At 46.3% G+C, this 19,314-nt stretch overlaps 1 protein-coding gene across 1 annotated transcript in view; it reads left to right on the top strand.

Moving 5' to 3' along the window:
- Positions 1-18,242, top strand: part of RYBP (RING1 and YY1 binding protein) — a 137,178-nt gene extending 118,936 nt beyond the window's left edge. Inside the window, exon 6 of the transcript XR_013775757.1 lies at positions 18,231-18,242. The gene's annotated coding sequence lies outside the window, so the exon portion shown is untranslated. The remainder of the gene's footprint in view (positions 1-18,230) is intronic.
- Positions 18,243-19,314: the final 1,072 nt, after the last annotated feature.

Here is a 19,314-nt window from a genome sequence, read left to right as displayed (position 1 = left end):
ACTGGATTTTAACTTCGCAAGAAAATATAGCAAGCAGGATATTCCTGCACCATCTGACTTATAAAAACAGCCAGTGATTGCATCCAGAGGTTTTTTTCTGTCCCAAAATTTTCTGCCCACCTCAGATTACACCTGCTTTCTAGAAATAGCCTTGGCCAATGCTGGTTTGGTACTGAAGGGTTGCCAGGAGCAGGATATTTTGTCCATAAAGTGATTGAGGGCAACTCCTACAGCAGAGAGGCATGGATGTGATGGAGTGCACTGGCATCCTCACAGCTGGATCAGCAGGGACTGAGCCTGACACCTGAAAATCACCAGTTTAAGGAGCTGAGGATCTAACTGGAGCCACTGTGGGCACCTGGAGAAAGAGCAGGCAGTGTGAGCTGGAAAAGAGGGAGCAGCACTGTGAAACCAGCTGGAAATGCATCCCCACAGGCTGTGTGTGCCAGCAGCTGGATGCTGTCCAGCTGCAGCCACCTTGTTAAACTGCTTTCCTTCCCCTGGGTTTGCTCCAGCTCCATGGTTGGTATCAGAGCTGTGCTTTGTGCTGGGCTGGGTCACAGCTCAGAGGCAGTGCTGGGGCTGGAACAGAGAGGCTGTCCCCTCCTCGAGCCACCTGGGAATGGCCCAGCCTTGGGGAGCCCTGTGGGGACAGTGAGGTGACAATCACAGTGCAGCAAACCCCACTGCAGGCAGAGCACTGTGAGGACATGCACCAGCTGCTGCTCCGAGCCCGCCCACGCCGCCAGCAACACCCTCGGATTTTGTGCCAACTTTTAATTGCATGAATTTAATTATAGGGATTTTCTGGCTGTGTCAGGGGCTGTGAGCATCTCCCCTGCAGCTGGGAGTGTGCAGCTCTCTGTGCAGCCAAAGCAGAGGCAGCAGCAGGGGAGATCAGCACAGGGAGAGCAGGTCCCTGCTGAGCTGGTTAGGAAACAACCCTCTTCTTCCTGGGATCTTGTGTATTTTTCTGCAAAAGTCCTTCAGCACTGAACCATCAGTCCTGCCTTTCTCTGATCCTCTATAACATGGTTTGGAGCTTGCAGAAGAGCTGAGGTCTATCAATTCACCAACCCTATCCATGGTGGTGGTACAGCCACCAGTGCTCATGGCCAAAGCCACTCTCTGCATGAACTGTGCCTTCCTCAGGCTTACAACGGGTTCTAAAGCAAGGACAACTCTCCTAGATCAAGGATGGCTGGAAGAAGAGATCCTTCCCCCTGCTCATGCATCCAGCTAGATGCTGGAAAGGTGTTTTTGGCTGTGTCACCAGAGATGAGCACATCTGTGAGTTTCAGGCAGTTTTAACTACTGAAGATCCACAAAGAGTTGCTGTTTGCCCCCATGGCTTGAAGTTGAGCTGAGTTTGGGGTAGAAGCAGTTTAATTCCTCCCTGCTCCCTGTGGTGTTTTGCTCTGCCACCACTTGACCTCCAGTCCCTGCAGTAATAAGGTCAGCATGTGGAGCAGCTCTGCCTTCCTCCCACCAGCCCTTCCCTCTCAGGGGTCCCTGGAGCTTTCACTGCTTATTCCTGCCATTTTCCCACTTTGCACTGTTTAAAAACAAGCAAGCAAGAGCTCCCTGGAGCCAACAGCTCATTTGCTGGCAAGGACTGCCTGTTAATCAATTAGAGTTCTGTGAATGTATTTGCAGCAGGGTGGATGATTAAGATGCTTTCTGTGTCTAATGCTTGCCTGGGGGAGGCTTGCCTGTGTGATAAGGGCAGGTGTGTTGGGTTGGAGGTCCTGCAATCCTGATTTTATAGGTCTTGGAATAAAGAAGTCAGACATCCAGGACAGTGAGGGAAGGGGAAGAGGTTTGGCAAAAACCAGTGTTTTCCTAATGGATGTTATTACCTGAGCCCATTCTCCAGGGCAGGATTTGCTTATCTGCTCAAAAGTGGCTCTGGGGGAACATCCCCTCAGAGACCATCATGTGCAGAAGAGATGGCTCATGTGGGCAGTGAGGAAAATGGGCTGATGTGGAGGATATTCAGGAAAATTGACAGAAAAGGTACTGCTGAGGCCAGCACTGAAACAGCAGCAGGAGTGTTTGTACCCAGACTAAAAACCATCACTGTCACTAACTGAGGTTCATGCTTGTGATTTTGCACTGCTGTCAGAGCAAACCTCAGCTGTGGGAGCCTGTCAGCCCTTCTAAGCACTGCTTTCATTTCCACCACTGATCTTCATTTCCAGGCATGAATTTGGTTCATTTCAGAGCCTTAAGCAGGGAAATCAAAGGACAAAAACCATTCTCTAGCTCTAACAAAAGGGTGCAAGGTCCTCGTTGGGTCTATGTGTTATTTTGGATATTGCAATGGATTCATGAGAATTTCATTTTCGTAACACTGATGTGCCATAAATTGTAGTGTAGTCCTTGTAAAATGAAAATTGCATTCATGCTTGCATTTATAGGGAGGTCATGTACCAGCCCCTGAGCTGGCCACCAGTTCAAAATCTACAGTAAGTCAAGCCAAAGAAGTCTTTGCTCTGGCACAATTTGCTGAGATGTGATTTAATAGAAAGACTATTAGTGAATCAAAGGGCAGCAGTGCCTGGCTTAGGTTTGATCTTTAGTTAGATATTATGGTATTTGGCAGGAGCAAGATCCAAATCTTGGCCCAGGGCAGGAATCCTGGCTGAGGAGGACTTTGCAGCATGGTGCTGTGGGTGTGGAATTATTTCATGGGTGGAAATTCCAGGATAGAAGGAAAATGACTGGGGAAGCAGCTGAATTTGGGAAACTGAGGCATCCACACAGGTTGCTCAGTGTAGAACTCAGGGTGGTGCTGGATGGGGGGATGAGGACCAGGGAGAAGGGGCAGATGGATCAGAGCAAATGGGAAATGCATGTTCTGCCAGGAGCACTTTGCATCCTCACCCCAGCACGGCCCCAGGGAGAGCACATTGCTCTTTACAAGCTGCAAAAACAAACCCACCAATCTGCCCATGCACTGGGAATACTCCAAGAGAATTAATTGAGCCAATTAGTGATTTAAAAGTAAATATATATTTACTACTTTGATAACCAGGTTCCAGGCTATCACTTCGCTCATAAAATAAATTAAAAATGTGGTGGCCAGTGCAGAGCCCTGCCCTACAGCTACCACCAGAGAGCATCCTTGTATACTTTTTCTGTGGAAAAAACAGCACCAAGCTAGGAAATAACCCATCTTTCAGCAGCCTGTCTCTTTTTAAGTGCTTCCCAGTCAGTAAAGATACAATAATTGAAAGTTGTCTATCAATCATGTTAGCAGACAAAACAACATTGTTTCTCTTCTCTTTTTCTCCAAAGTACTGGAGCTTGATTGGCTTAACAATGAGAACAAAGGCACCAAGTCAAAAATCCCACTTAAATGTTTTCAGGTATAAAAGCACATCATCTTTGGGGAGGGAAGGTGCAAAATTCATTGTTTAGAAGCGTTCTAGGGGAATGCTCAACAGGGAAAAAAAAAAAAAAAAAAAAAAAAGTGGAGAATAGACTACCTCAGGATTAAATATATTTAGAGATTAATTAAAAATCCTGACTAGAAATTTGCATGTCTGTAGCCTGTTTTATCTGAAGCAGCTGATGTGGCCAGAGAAATAGGTCAGGGGATCAAACTTTGACTTCTTTTAGTGCTTTCTTAGAGTGTAAAATGATGCTAAATGTGGGTTTGCAGTCCAAGTCCCTGAGGATGCAGGGCCAGGATTGCTGGGATGGGCTGTGGATATTGCCTAAATAATGCTCCTATTTTCCCCTTTGCCATCCAGGTGTTGCCCAGGTGCAGCAGTCACCCTGGGGCTCCTCCTCAGTTTTTAGGAGCAGCTTGCAGTTCTCATAAGCACATTTTCCCCAGAAATCCTTGGCTGGGCTGGGGCAGGGTCTGTGTGTGTGACACCCTGGAGGGTTGGGCAGGAGCTGCTCCCATGGCCCACAGGCAATTTTGCTTTGCAGAGAGCAGCTTCCAATGTTTATTTCTCTTCACCCAGGGCTTTCTGTGGAGAGCTCCTAAGTGGTTGCAGTAAAAAAGAAAAAAAAGATTTGTTGGCTACAGGTCTGAAAAGTGACAGCTCCTCCAGGCTAACAGGAACCTGTTGTCCATGCAGTAACAGTAAAAGGTTTGCCAGAATTTTCTGCTTGGTTCAGGGCAGATTCTGCAATGCTACTTGCTGTGCTTGTTTTTGCAGCAGTGTTTGTGCTTTTATATATACATTTATACAAAGTGATTTATCAGAGGATGCTGAAACTGATCTAAGGTTAGTCCATGGAAGAGCAGAAGATCCATCTCCCAGTGAAAGTCATTCCCCTTTCTCAGTCAGTCAGGGAAAAGGGAAATAAATAAACAGTGAGATGCACCATCACTTTTATAATCACTTGAGCAAGAGCAGGACCAGCTCTCTGTGAGTCACAGCAGTGCTGCTGCTTCCCTTTGCAGACATTAACCAGTGGTTTTAGGGAGGTTTGAAATTAGTGGTCTGTTAGTTACTGTGTGTTTCACTCTCTGTGCAGCCTGCTGGGAATGCCACAGCCTTTATAGCTCATAGACACCATCCCCAGGATGACTTTTAGCTGTGGATGAGTGCAGCTTGGGTAACTAAAATGCAGACAGCTGCAAAGATGTGGCCATTGCACCTTGGTGCCTCACACCTGTGGTGTTCATTGCCTCCACCAAGTGTTGTTCGAGTTCATTTGGGGTTTTACTGAATATTTAGGGGGGTGGGAGGAGGTGTCTGAGCTGCCCTTTCCCTGGTGTGGTCCAAGCCAGGAAAATGCTTCAGTTATGCTGAAACCAGGGTTTCCTTCAGCTCAAGTCTTTGAACTGTGCAGTCACAGGTCAACCACAGACCAAACACATTTCCAGAAGTTCTCATCATGTGTGGTTCTGGTCAGACGGGCAAAAAGATTCAATCTGTGGTTGCAATATTTTAGTTTTCTTTCTCCTCCCTGCACAAGTTTCCTTTTCAGATGATTTTCTGAGTTAATTCCAATTCTGTTGCAAGAAACTCATAAAGCTGTTATTGCTCAGTAACTCTCAGTCTCCTTGTTAATATAATGCAAGGATAAGCAAAGTTCATGGAAACTGCCTACACTGGAGGAAGGAAACAAGAAGACATTTCTGAGCACTGCAGGTTTTTCAAAGCTTCTTTGTTCAGAGATAGGGAAAACAACCTGCAAAACTTCACCCTGACAAAGGGAGCTGCAGATTTAAGGCTATTGAAAAGAGTCATCTCTCCAGATGTAGGTTGGCATGTGGGTTCACAATTACAAATATGATTTATGATTCATTCCAGCACACTGGGATGATGGGGGGAGAGAGGATCTATATAAGGACAAACCTTGAATGATGAGGGACAGCTCACAACTTGAAGAACATGGAGAGTGAGGTCATTTGAGATGAAATGCTTCAGCATTGCCAAGCACATGCTAATTTACCCAAAGAGCAGAAATTTAAAGTGATTTTCATAAGGGGAAATATTTATTTGTCAGCAGACAGTAATCTCTGAGTTTGTTTTAGGTTTGGAGCAGCATTTTACCAGCCCAGCAGGTACCACTCCAGGGCACACTGCTCCCTCTGCAGTGTCCTGTGCCCTCAGAGGCACCACACAACCAGGTCTGGAAAATAATGGTTGTGCTTGAGAGACACCTTATGCCAAGAGCGTGGTAATTTTCTAAATAAATCAGTTAAAAGGCTCTTTACAACCATATTGTGATGTAAATGCAAACCCTTGTGATTGAAGCTGTGCACTACCCTGTAACTGAGGCACAAGAAGATTTTTCTCTGATTTTCACATTTTGCTATAGCTTTTATCTGGAAGGCTGCTGATTTTCTGCTTTGGAAATAAGATGCAGGACATAGAGAACCATCAGCTTGGTCATTTTGGCATTTCCAGGGGTGCAGCTTTGTGATCCCACAACCAGCAGTGATGGCTCTGTGCTGTCCTTTGCCTCTTGTTTGAACTGTCTGAAGGCATTTTCTTGAATCTCAAGAGAGATTAAAGTCCTGCAGACACCCCTTGGCTTGCCAGTGGCAAAGAAAAGAGTGGGGGGATTTCACCTGGGAGAAGCAATGTGGGTATTTTATTGGTGGTGATGCCAAGCACCTGCCTCAGTTCATTCTCTCCTGGGTTTCTGTGGTGCCCTGAGTTCTGGGTGCAGCCAGCTCTCACCAGTCCATGGCTCTGTCGTGCAGACATCCTCTCCCTGTGTCAGAGGGATTACCAGATGCTTTCAATACACTCATGCAAAGCAGAGAGTTAAGCCTCAAACTTCCATCTGTGCATAATAAAACATCTTCACTGGCTGAATTGGACCAATTTAGTGAGAGCATGGTCTCTCCAAGTCCTCCAGCTGTTGCACCATGGAAAGCCTCTTGCCTTAATGTAAAGGGCTGCAGTCATTTCCTCTGTGGTTTTTATCTAATTTTGTTGCAATAATTCAGCAAGTCCACTTTGGCCAGCTGTTCTTCAGGCCTCCTGGCCCACATGGCTTATGAACTGCTGCTGCTGATGATGTTGAATCAGTCTTTCCTGCAATTTTGCATCTGTCCTCAGCTCCTGGAGTTGTTCCAGCAGTTCTCAATACACAGCTGATAATTTCACAGCACCCCCACGGTGATTCACTGGCCTGTGAAACCTCTCTGTGCTCCAGTTCCTCACTTCCCAGGCTGGGGATAGACAGTGAAAATATTGTACAGGTGACACTTCCAATAAATCAGTATTTATTATAAATAAACTCCTGGTAGTAATTCACAGACCTGGTGGGTTTTGCCTGGCAGCACCTCACAGATCAGGATGTGGGTCTGTCTAAACACAGATGCAGCATTATCCAAAGTCTGCAAATCTCAGACATCTAATGGTGAGGGAAACTCCATAGGGTGGACAAGAAACTATGAAATTATACTTAAGATGTCTTTGGGGTTGTTTATCCTGGGGAAATGAAGGTTCTGGGAAGATCTTTTTGTGGCCTTTTAATACTTAAAGGGGAGTTAAAAGAGATGGGGACAGACAGGGCCTTTGTGATAGGACAAGGGATGATGATTTAAATGAAAAGAGGGTAGATTCCGCTTAGATTCTAGGAAAAATTTTTTACAAAGATGGTGGTGATGCCCTTGCACAGGTGTCCAGAGAAGCTGTGGCTGCCCCTGGATCCCAGGCTGGATATTGGGCTTGGAGCAGCCTGGGACAGTGGGAGGTGTCCCTGCCATGGCAGGGGGTGATTGAGATGATCTTCAAGACACCTTCCAACCCAAAACATTACATGATCCCCAGGACAGATAAAGGGCTCATGCCTCCCTTTCACTGCCTCCTGTTCCCTAGTGTCTCTTCTCCTGGGCCCACTTGTTGCAAGCAGAGATCAAAATCTCCCCAGCTGTAAATGTTGTCTTGGTTCGCTTTGCTATTCCTCAAACCCAGGGTTGGCCCCTGATTTCCTGCACTGGTTTCATTCAAGCACATCTCCCCACACTGTGCCATCTTTCCTGCTGCAATGCCCTGTTGTGCTCACCCCTCTTTTTCTCCTCTGGGTTTGGGCTCAGCTTTGCAGAGGTGTTGTTGGATACTGCTGGGAACCAGGGGAAAAGCAGCCTTGAAGCTTTTGGTTTCTCAGGCTGCACAAGGACAAGAAACTAAAACAATGAATATGCACCTGCAGGGTGTGTGAGAGCCATGTGTCTTGTAATATTTTGCAGAAAGTTTGTTTTCAAAAAGGTGTTGCCTTCTTGGACCAATGAGTCTTTTCTATCCTGTTTTGCAGGTACTACCCAATATAAACTGTAGTGTTTCTTTAGATAAAGCTCTCTCTCTCTCTTTTGTTTCTCTATTACATGAGGAACTATGTTGCATTATCCTTTTCACTGCTCTCCTATAGCCTAAAATGACACACAGAGGAATTTGTCAAATATTACAGTGAGGAAATCCCAGCTTTGCTCTCTTTTTCCTCTCCAGAAACATGGATGAGCATGTAGCATCCTGCTTTTCTGTGCCTTAATATTCTCTTCCCTTGCAGTGGAGAGGCAAAGTGTGGCTCTGGCAGTCCCTGAAATCCTCACAGAGATGCTGAGGCATTGGTCCACACTGTAATCACCAAAGGATTACAACCAGTGTCACTCCATATTAGTGGGATTATTAAGTAAAATTGGCTTACAGGATCCAGCCTGCTGGCAGCTCACCCCAGCTGAGCAGCAGCTGCACGTCCCTTCTGCCCCTGCTGCCTTCCTGCCACGCTCCCCATTGATTTTAAATTTCACCATTCACTTCTCACAGGCCTGGGGTGTTCCTATGCCATTGATTTATTGCTTTCCTGGGAGTAAGGACAAGCTTCAGGATCTTCATTCATCAGATGGCTGTTGCCAGTGTCAGGGTTTTGCCCACAGATTTCAGCAGTGAAATGATTCTGGCTCGGCATCAGTGGTGTTCAGTCAAAATTTGAAGCCTGTTTATTCTTAACAACTGGTTTTGCTTGCTATAAACCATCTCAATTTGTAGCAGAGGTGATCACTGCATTATATTTGTTTCCCTGTTGCTGGCACTGGGGTCATGTGCAGTGCAGGATGGGTTATGGGAAGATGCTGCCCAGCATCCTCCAGATTTGGGAGAAGTCATTAGGAACTGTTTTGGCCTTTACATTGATGCCTCCTGCCCAGCATGTGTGCTGAATAGCCTGGAGGTGGAGAGACCCTTTTTTGAGATTATTACTTCCATTCTTCAGATTTTCAGAAAGGGAGAGGAAAAGCATCAGAGTTTCCCAGCCCTCTAGTCACCAGATGGAAGGAATTTTTGAAAGCTTCAGAGGGTAATGGAGTCAGGGAGGGCTCAGTGAGGATGTGTGTGTTTCACTACAGCAAGAGAGTGCTGTGCTGGGCACACAGAAAAATAGGTGAAAAGTAGGTAAAAGTTCTGCTGCTCCAGATGATGCTCCTTTAATGAAATTCTTGTCCTCCTTTTACATCATTGGGATGAGTAACTTTTTTTTTCTTATTAATGATGAAATAATTGGTTCCAGTGCAGGGTCTGTGTCCATTAGCACATCTGCTCAGACACTTGTGCTTTCTGATACACACTCTGTGTACAAGAAACACTTTTGTTCCTCGCCTGAGTATGTGCCTGATCTAATTCACCTCATCTCCTATCTGAATTTTAAAAAGAAAATTAATAGAGAAGATTATTGCACCGTGACAATAACAATGCTAATTGATCATGGGCATAGCCATGTCTTGGGGATGTTTCTGGAAGTTGCTTTGGTGAATTCTTCAGTGCATGAAGGCCCTGTGGTTTAGCAGAGTCCCTACCTCAGGCAAAGGCCACCTTGACTTGGTTTATAATTCCATCCTCAGTATTATCACAAGAATTGTTATAATTGAATAATCCCTTCTTTTTTATTTTATATTTTTATTTTATTTTATTGCCATAGCAATAACCTTTGCTCCACTCTGAGGCTGGATATTGTGTTTGATGCACAGTCCACCCTCTTTCCCATTTTGTCTGGGAAGGTCCATTGCCTCCAGCAGCCAGGCTGGGGAAATCTGGGGAAAGCACAGAGAAAGTTTAGTCACTGCTAAAGGTACCAGAGCCAAGCAGGTGCCCTGCTGGAAACCAAGGAGAAAAAATAACCCTTGGTTATGAAAATCATAGAACAGAGCTGAAAATTAATACAAGACAAAAGAGGGCTGAGATGACTCAGGTCTTGCCCAAGGAATTTAATTGAAAACTGCAACTTTGGGAAGAGCTGGGGTTTTTTTCTCTGTGTTTGTGTGAGCAGTGAGCAGTGTGAGGATTACTGGGAGCACAAGGCTCTGCCTGGCATCCCTCCAGAGGGGGAGTGTGAGCTGGAGCTGCACAAGGCTCCTCTGGTGTGCTGGGGAGCTTTGCTAAGCTGCCTGACACCACTTGATCCTCCTGGATATAGAGAGGGGCTTTCCATCATCTGCAAGAAATTAGCAGTTGTGTGTGCAGCACCATGAGGAATATCTGCCAGGGAATCAGTGTGCTGTGCAGCTCTCCCCTGCTCAGGGACACCTGGATCTGAGCCTTGCCCATCACCCAGAGCTCTGACACTCCCAGAAATCCCCAGCAGGTGTTTCATGCCCTCCTGTGCTGTGGGAGGGGTGGGCAGCTGTGAATTGAGAGTGGAACCCAAAGGAAGCCCAGCCCTCGTTCAAACCTGTCCTTGTGACAGCTCTGGATGCTCTGAGCTCCAGCAGCTCCTGCAGGGCAGCACATCACCAAGGGCACCAGGGGCATGGGGAGCATCCCGGGGCTGCACTGGAGCCTGTGATCTCAGCAGGAGGCAGAGGTTGGAGAGAGGACACAAGTTCACACCACACTCCAAACATCCTTGGCCCAGGCTGTTTAGGAACATTTTCTGAGTAAAAAATGGCATCTATTAGGGTCTGGTTTTGCTGTGATCAAAAAGAAAAAAAGGTTTACTGGCTGTTTCACATAAAAAGGGTGAAATATGATGCAGGTATCAGGCTAATCCTTTCTTGCAGAAATAGATTAACAAAGGTCGGTGCAGTCCAAAGGGCAAAACCATTTGCAAGACATCCTTTATGTCTTAACAATTCCTGCCAGTCCAATGAGAAAATTCCTACCAGTCCACTGAGAAAGTCCCAGGGAATTCCTGAATTTCACCAGAGATAATTGTGGTGCTTTCCCTTTTCTCTTGTCTAAACCTCCCTTCCCGTTTCTGCCCAGCCCTGAGGAGCTCTTACAGGGAGTCCATTCCTTTTGTTTTGCCTTGCTGCAACTCCTGGTGTGTCTTGTGGACCAGAGGAGTGGTGCCAGTGCTTTCCTGGCTGCTCTTGAAGGCTGTGGAGCCCCTTCCCTGCCGTGCTGAGCACATGGTGGTGCTCCCAAAAACCACAGTGCACACAGCTAGAGCATGACTGCATCCCACTTGCTCTCTGCATTGCAAACTCTGTGCAAAGGGTGAAATAAATAAATGAATAAATCATTGGCATTGTAGCACTGCAGACAGCTGGAAACATGATATAAATACTAAAGGCTGGATCTGTGCTTCCCAGCAGTGTTTGATGTGGGCCACAGACACAGCTCCCCAAAGGGACTTCTGGTCCCTGAGGAGCTGATTTATGCCAGTGCTGGAGATCAAAAGCCAGGATGTGGTGCTGCACAGCTATAATAATGGATGTCCAAATTTCCTTCAGCTCCAGGTCTGGTGAGACAATGCTAAAATTCAGCCACTGGCAGACCAGGATTTAAATGATTTGTGTTGGCTGGCTTAGGGAGAGGATTCACTGTTTTCATCACATGCCAGCACTGGTTCAGTCACATATGGAGAAAAAGAAGAGGCTTTATAAGTCTTTATGAATTGGCTGGATACCAGAACTGAGCCCTGCTGGATGTGGAGTTTATCCTTACAAAAATCATCTCATAGCTGTGGATACGAGTGGGTCTGGATTTCCCTCAGCCAGCCAGGACTGCTGCAAGTGTTAATGAGAGCTCTGGGTTCTCCAACTTGCAAAAAAATCATTGTATAAAGCTCTGAAGTGACTGATGTGTTGTTAGCAGGTTCCATTATTTACTTTTGAATATTTATCATGCCAACCATTAAGCAGGGTGGCTCTTACCACAGAGGAGTGTTTGCCCCTGGACACGAGCATCTGCTCCTTCTGGTTAACCAGACTGGGGGCACCCCTCAGCTCTAAGGACTCCAAATTGTGGAGTCCTGCTCTAGCATGAGGCCATCCTGCAGATCCATGGGATGCTCCCACTCTGGGGATCCCCAGCATGATGTGGTCTCCAGCCTTTGCTGGCTGTCACAGCCTGAGATCACAGTGTGAGATTTCTTCCACTGGAGAATCTGGATCTCTGGGTATTCAGGATTGTGCCCTCCAGGAGACAACATCTAAACTGTACATCACTGCAGATTAGTCTACAGCTTCTACAAATATGAATTTAAACAGTCTATTATCTTAAAGCACTGTTAATGTTTTTATTCCCACTTCCTGGATGCATGCTCCATACTGAATATCCTCCAAGTTCATTAGCTTCCATTTCATGTTGCATAAATTTGTAGTCTGCTCTTCTAAAGGGAAGATGAAACCTGACTGTAAAATTTACTGAACAATTGTTCCAATGTAGCTTAATTAGTATCTTGCAAAGATTTTGCAAGCATCTGAGATCGCTTGGAACGCTTGAGTAATTTTATTATAAGATTTAGGGTTAATATCTCAGATTAATAATACATATGAACGTTTATTAAACTCTAGGCAGCACTTTAAAACAACAAAAAATGGTTTATCATATTTATAACTGCCTCAAGGAAGAGAAACTTGCAAGTGACTCAGGCTCTGCTCTCTTTTCCTTGTGCTGAGTTGTTGCTGGAGTTCTGAGGGAGGATGAATTCCCTGGGAGGAGGACAGGCTTCATTTCATGGACTGCCCTGTCACTCCCAGGTTTTCTTCTGGGAACAAGAATTATGGCAAACTTTAAATCAGACTTGGGATGTGGTGAAGGAGTCTGCTCTTTGGAAAGGAGCTGCTTCAAAAATGTAATTTCCTATGAGCGTGTTCAAGATGGGTCCTAAACTTCCAGGCATGAAGCACCACCCTTTGCTAAAGGACACCTTAACCATTATTTGACATGTTTTGGAGGGCTCATGTACAAACCCCTGTGGATTTTAGTCTCACACATCCCTGATTTAAACACCACTGCCAGGAATACCTTGTTAACAGGCAGCACTTCATGTTCTAACATAAAAAGAAGAACAGGTCTCCCAGTGTGGAGATTTCAAACTTTCTTGACTGGGTTTTCTTAATGTTAGGAGATCAAACTTTCTCCATGTTTGAGTGAGAGCAGCAGCACCAAAAATGTAGGAATGCAGCCATTTATGTCAGCAGAGACTTTTAGCCAGGCACTGAGCTGCACTCCTGCCTGCTGGAGAGAGGGAGAAGGAAGAAAGCAGTGCAAGTTAAATAAAAAAACAATGTCTAGCTTGGAAGTGAAGCCTTAGGAAGCAAATTTAAAACTGGTGCAAGAACATGGCAGAGTGCAGGACCATTGGAAAGGTCCAGCAAGTGTGATTAATCCATGGGCTGCTCCCCAGTGCACCTCCAGTGCAAGTGCCACGCCAGGCTGGGTAGGGAAGGCTTTGCCATCACAGGGCTGGCAGCAGTGACATCAAATGTATTCAGGGAGCTGAGCTCAGCCCTGTGTGTAAAGGCAGTGTCTAACTCTTTAATTTGGGGGTTGTGAGACACATTAGCCTAGTGCTGGCTCTCTCCATGGGACTGGGTTTCCTCTGAACTGCTCTCACGTGGAGTGCAAACTGGAAACAGTGATGCTCCCAGCAGGGCAGAGGGCTGCAGGATGACTCACAGTAACAGCCTTGTCATCAGCAGGGAAGGGGGAAGAGCAGGGGGGACCAAAGGGGGCTCTGCACCCACAGCCAGGCTGGGCACCACATCAGGCTGGAGCCAGGGGAAGGGGGTCTCAGGGATGCTCCCACTGCTGCCCTATCCTTGGCTGATCTATCCTGGGAGCGAGATGACCAGGAGCTGATGGGAGGAAAGACTTTATTCCTTGCTAATTCTTTCACTGAGGCTTGTGCAGTGCATCCAAGAGCCCCTGTCTGAGCTCTCTTCTAGGTCTGGGGGAGGGAAATGTTGGTGGGAGAGCAGGGCACAGCACCCAGGACATGTTTCAGCTCATTTTGTTCGTGCTGTTCACAGCTCTTCCAGCCCAGCTCTCTTCTCCTTCTTGCTCCACCTCCCATCCAGCCCATAAAAACTTCTCAGAGTGTTGCCACTGAATGGTGCAGGGGGATGGGATGTGCTGAGCTGGCCAGAGCTTTCTCCTGGGGCTTAGGAGATACCAATGCAGAAATTCAGCTGGATATAACATGCAGTGAAGGTGGGCTGGGGAACAACTATTTTGTACTTTGTCCATTTGATTATCCTGGTCTCTTGAAGGAAATGTAGGTCCTGCTAAAAATGGTGCTGGTTCTATTTTTAGTATATCTAGGTCAAGATCTCCCTTTTCATGTCTGAGATCAAATTCATTATTCACTTTCTGGGCATTGCTTTTATCCTCTTGTTATGTTCAACTACATGATTAGTGGACCTGACTGTGTTGGTGCTTTTCAATGGTGCTCTCAAAAGAAATAGGAAATTATGATGTTACAGAAACAACCCAAATGTGGTCTCTTCAGAGCTGGTACTTGGGAAGTTTTCTTCATCAAATCCGAGTAAATTTTGAGGTCACTCATTCTGTATCACCTGTTCATTTCTGTGTCCACCCAAGTATTTACAATCAAGTAAAAAAATTCTAGCACTCAAAACATAAAACCCCAGACCACCCACATGCTCCTAATTTGACACATTTCTTGCCCAGACAGGACAAGCCCAGCAAGTTTGGTTCAAAGGCGAGTCTGTGTTGCATGAAGGACTTCCCTCTGCTCCTGCCCACCCAGCAACACCCAAGACAAAAATCCTCTGCAGCCATCCAAATCAATCTAATTGTAAGCAACAGAAAATGGTGCTTTAAATAAATCTCATTTGCATACTGAGAAAAACTTCTCAGCTTACTGAATATGGAAATTACTAGTGGAAAATTATTTATCGCTTCAGCATCAAAATACCAGAGGTTGGCTGGTGCCTTTGGGAAAATCAATTGTGATACAGCAATATTTCTCACTTCCCCATATATAATGTGATCTGCCAAATTTAATCCAGTTTTGCATTTGATGGTCCCCAGTAGGATGAAAAGGTGAAGCTAATGTCATATAAACAATGCCAAGCATCATCCCCCATGAAATTTTATGTGACAGTTGAAAGGTGCTGAATTATCCCAAAATAGCCTGGGGACTTCACAGTTCATGCAACCTGGCAGTTTACAACAATGCAAATATTTTGCTGCTCACTTAGCTGCTGTTCTCTCCTTTTAATTGTGAATTCAGTCCCAGTATTTCAACCTAGAAGGTGAGAGAATGGAGAGGGTTCATGCTGTGCCATGCACTATCCTCAGTAAGGAAATTCTGCAGAGTGAGAATGTGGAGGCAGAAGCAAGCATTTGCTCAGCCCAAATGCCTCCCTCTGCTCATACTGTTGATCAACTAAAAATCTAATTTGCTGCTATTATAGGGTAATTTTCCCCTAAATGTGGTCAGAATGAGAGATTTGTCCAAGGACATATCATGAGCCAAATTGTAGGGTTTTTACCATGTAAAAAACATCCTCCCCTCCTGCATTTTCCCTGCCTTCCCAGCTCCTGAGAGCTGTCTCCATTACGTGGGCACACCATCACTAAGGGAACTCCTTGTTTTTCTTGTCATTAGCTGCAAAAGGAATCTGATGTATATGTAGGCTGTTAGAAATGTACACATTTATTGAAAATTGTCTGAGTAAGATGAACTGCTGTTGAGAGTATTTGAGTTCAGCCTACAAAGTGCTGCTGGTTCCCAGTCCAAGGAAAAGCCTGGATGTGTTTTTCTGTTTCTTTCAGATTCTCTTGGGCAGTATTGTCGATCTTTAACATCCAAGATCTGTAAAAAAAACCAAAAAACCCCAAATCAAACAAAAAAAAATAAAGGGAGGGGATTTGGAAAAATCCTTTTGTGTTTTTATCTGTGTTGATGTTTTCCAGTCCATCCCAGTGGAGCATGGAAGGGTTGGAAGGATGTGATGAGAGATGCTCACTGCAGAGGGTTGTGACAGCTGGGCTCTTTTCATTTCTCATCCAGATCTGCATCAGAGACCAGCATTGTCTATCAGTCCAAATTTGTCAGGAGCTGCATTTCTATTTATTTTAGTGGGCATAAGAGCTTCTAATCCACCTATAATGCAGCTGATTTCCAAAGGAGCTAAGAAGGTCTCGATACACAGCATGGGACCCGAGACCACTCTGTCCTTCCTTTTGGAAGGGCTTTGCTTTGCCTCTTCCCCTCCTTGTTCTGCTGCCCACACAGACCTGGGGTGACACCCAGTCCCTCTGCCCCATCCCCAGCATCACAGTGCCAGCTCACAAAGGGACACAAACTGAAACCACAGAGCCTGGTGTGTCCAGAGGGTTCATCTTGCTGGGATTTGTGAACTCGGGCAGGATCAGACCTCTGGCTGAATTTCAATTTTCATTCATCATTTTTTGGCTGGCCCCAAAGCCCTGGGGAGTAGCTTTTTCCATGAGCTGTAGTGGGTATGAGGTTTAGAGGGGAGGGAGCTGGGGGTCCTGGCCACAGCCACCACCTCTGCCCTGCTCAGCCATCTGGGGCTGTTGGGGACTGTCCCTCCTTTTGGTGCCATCTGGGACCTGGCCTCTGCACCAGCCCCCTTGCAGGGCACAGCAATCAGCAGGGTCCTGTCCTTGGGAGCACTGGGAAATCCTGGAGCTGCTTGGAGATATTGTCCCTGCCCTCAGACAGGGCCAGAGCTGAAGTTCCACTGCAGGGTGGGTCCAGAGCAGTGCAACAATTTGGGAAGTGGGCTGGGGGCAGGAATTCTGCAGAGCAATTGGCTGCTCAGAGCAGCTGCAACCCCCAAATACTAAGTATTTGCTCCCATTTTATTTATGAAAATTAGACTGATAATCCTAAAGGCAAAAATAATGTTAGCTAATGATGAGACATCTTTAGCTAACCCAACCAAATATCTGTTCAAATACTGGTATCTTGCATTTCCAATGTGAAATGGGAATATCTGCATTGCATAAAATATAAGAAGAGAAAGGCATATTATTGTTTTAATGCACTCTTTCCAAACAAATTTGTATTCACATTGTATCTTAACAGAGAGATGCAGGAAGCAGACAGAAATTTATCTTCTCCAGAGAGTGATAAATCAGTGCCTGGTTCACAGGAACATTTTTCAGACATCTCAAGAGAACCATGCACAAAAATATACATGCCATGAATTTCCTGAGTGGACAAGGGCTAGCTGGAATGACGACAACAGTAGGAAGAGCACAGACCAATAGCAAAAACCTGGCAGGAGAAATCTGAATTACTCCTCTGGAAATGCAGTGAAAACAGCTAGGAAAAGTTTGTCTGCTCATTAGGCAAATGATTTGTATTTCCTTCACTGCCTGTCCTCAGTGTGCCTTTCATGTAGAGTTCAGCTTGCAGGATGCTCAGGGCTCCTGAGGAACTCACTCCCACGGAAGCATCTCTTCCCTGCTCTTTGGAGAGCTCAGCCTCAGAGAAATTTCAGCCCGTGGAAACTTTTGGAGTTAAGTATCACTGTCAGGAAGAGGCCAGCTGAGGTCTCTAAAAGAGCATTTAGTAGGAAAACACAACTTCTTTGTGGGACTTGCACCCCTCCAGCCTAATTTCCCCTGACAAGTCAGCAGTGGCAGCAGGGTTGTAGCACCAGTGGAGCAGGGACTGTTTTCTCTCCCTTCCTGTAGACATTAACAACTGCTCTCTCCCTTTTAAACAAATCCACACAATAGAAGATAACTTGTCAAGAAAGATTAAATCAGTCTGTAATGCATCCAAAGCTTGGACTCAGCCTTTGCATCTGAGAGGGCAAAGTTTTCCCCAGGATGGGTTGTGGCTCCACCAGGGGTGGCAAGGACACAGTGCTGGCTTGGGAGGAGAGAGCACACCTCAGGTGTGAGGTGTTTTGGGGTGCTGTTTCCCAGGTTTTAGTGCAGGTTTCTTCTTCCAGAGGCATTATCCACACTGGGACTCTGTAGCCCCAAGGCATTTTCTGACTTGCCTCAGTGCTGTCTCCAAGTTGTGTTGAAGCAAAACCAGACAATAATGCAACTCCTGAGAGGGAGAGTCCTGGGCAGGCAATTGATGATGGGAATGGATTTATGTCAGGTCTGGAAAATCAATGCACAGGAAGGAGAAGTGCTGTACAAATCTGATGACTCTTCACTTGGCCTTTGTTTGTGCAGGAGAATAATTTTATTGAAGGGACCTAAAATTGAAAAGGCTGAGTTAACATGGTTATCCCAGTTAAATATTTAACACTGTGTTGCAATTTCCATCAGTGGATATCAAATGTGTTGCAAACCTTTTGGTGTCACTGCTGTGTTACAGGTGACCCAATCACACCTTGTCCTGGCACTTTTGGGACTGAGAGGTCTGTGCAGGGAAGTTGGTCCCATTGTGGTGAGGGCAGAGAGAGGGACTCTGGCACTGTCCTTGGGTCACAGCCTGAGTTTGTCACCCTTTGGGGACCACTGATGCACAGTTCCTGGGTCATCACCTTCCTTTCCTTCTGTAAATCATTTGCTGACTCTTCCTCAAACGAGAAGCCACAACCATGAGCATCAGTCTTGCAGCATCATGCACAGAATTTACTGGGGCATTTGCTCTTTATCCTTGCAGAGCAAGTTTCCAGTAAGAGCTGTAATGGATACATAAGCATCCAAAATAAACCAGCTAAGAGTGAGTGATTGGCTGGCTTTGCCATAACAAGCCAGGAGGGACTAAGATTGATGGCACAAAATGCAAAGCAGCAAGTGGGAGCTTCTCTGTGAGTGATTTGGATGTGAAGTGTGTGATGGTGGAGAGCATCAGCTGGTGTCAAGGTGGGGTGGGAGAAGAGGAGGTGCAGTTCATCAAGCCATGTCATCCAAAGGTGAAACACTGCAAAGAGCTTGGGCTCTTGATTTGGCTTTTTTTTTATTTATTTATTTTTTCCTCAGGAAGGTGTTGGAGGGATGGGAAAAATCTCCATACCCACACAGGTGGTACAGGGGAACATCTCCCAGCCCAGGCAGTTGGCAGGTGGGGTTAAGCTGTGGTGAAGGAGAAGCAGTGAAGCTGTTCTCAAAGCCACACTGTGCATGTTCAGTGCTGCTGAGGAGCACTGGAGGATATATAAACATGCCAGCACCCCAGCTAGCTTCGAGCTGCCCCTCTCCTTGCAAGGGCTGGGAGCTGCCTCCTGAGCAGGGAGGGCTCATCTGGCACCTGATTGCTGCCACCCCATCCCAATGGCTCCCATAAAGTCCCCAGAAGCAGTGCAGTGTGTCCCACATTGGTGCCCTATTGCTGGTGCTGTTGGCATCTCGGGGCTCATCAGGGCTGCCGTGTCTTGAGGCTGCCGCAGCAGGAAAAAAATATTCCGTGCCAGACATGAGTCTGTGGAAAGTATGGCCTGAAGCAGACAGACAAATCCCAGAGCAGGAAGGAGGGGAGAGCTTTCAGTGTTTTTTGGATCTGTGTGGGCAGCCAGAACCTCGGATCACCTCTGACCCCAGCAGGCAGGGCTTGCCCTGGTGTGGGAGATGCAGTTTCTCAAGTGGTGCCTGTGATTCGGGCTGTGTCAGCTGCTGCAGGGGGACTGAAGGCACAGTCTGGGCTGGCTGCAGAATGCTGAGGCTCCTGCAGGCTTATCTGATGGGCAGCACTTCAACAGGG

The sequence above is a fragment of the Erithacus rubecula genome (assembly GCF_903797595.1).
Source record: "Erithacus rubecula genome assembly, chromosome: 13".
NCBI classification, from domain to species: Eukaryota; Metazoa; Chordata; class Aves; order Passeriformes; family Muscicapidae; genus Erithacus; species Erithacus rubecula.
This window is presented reverse-complemented; position numbering and strand designations above follow the sequence as displayed.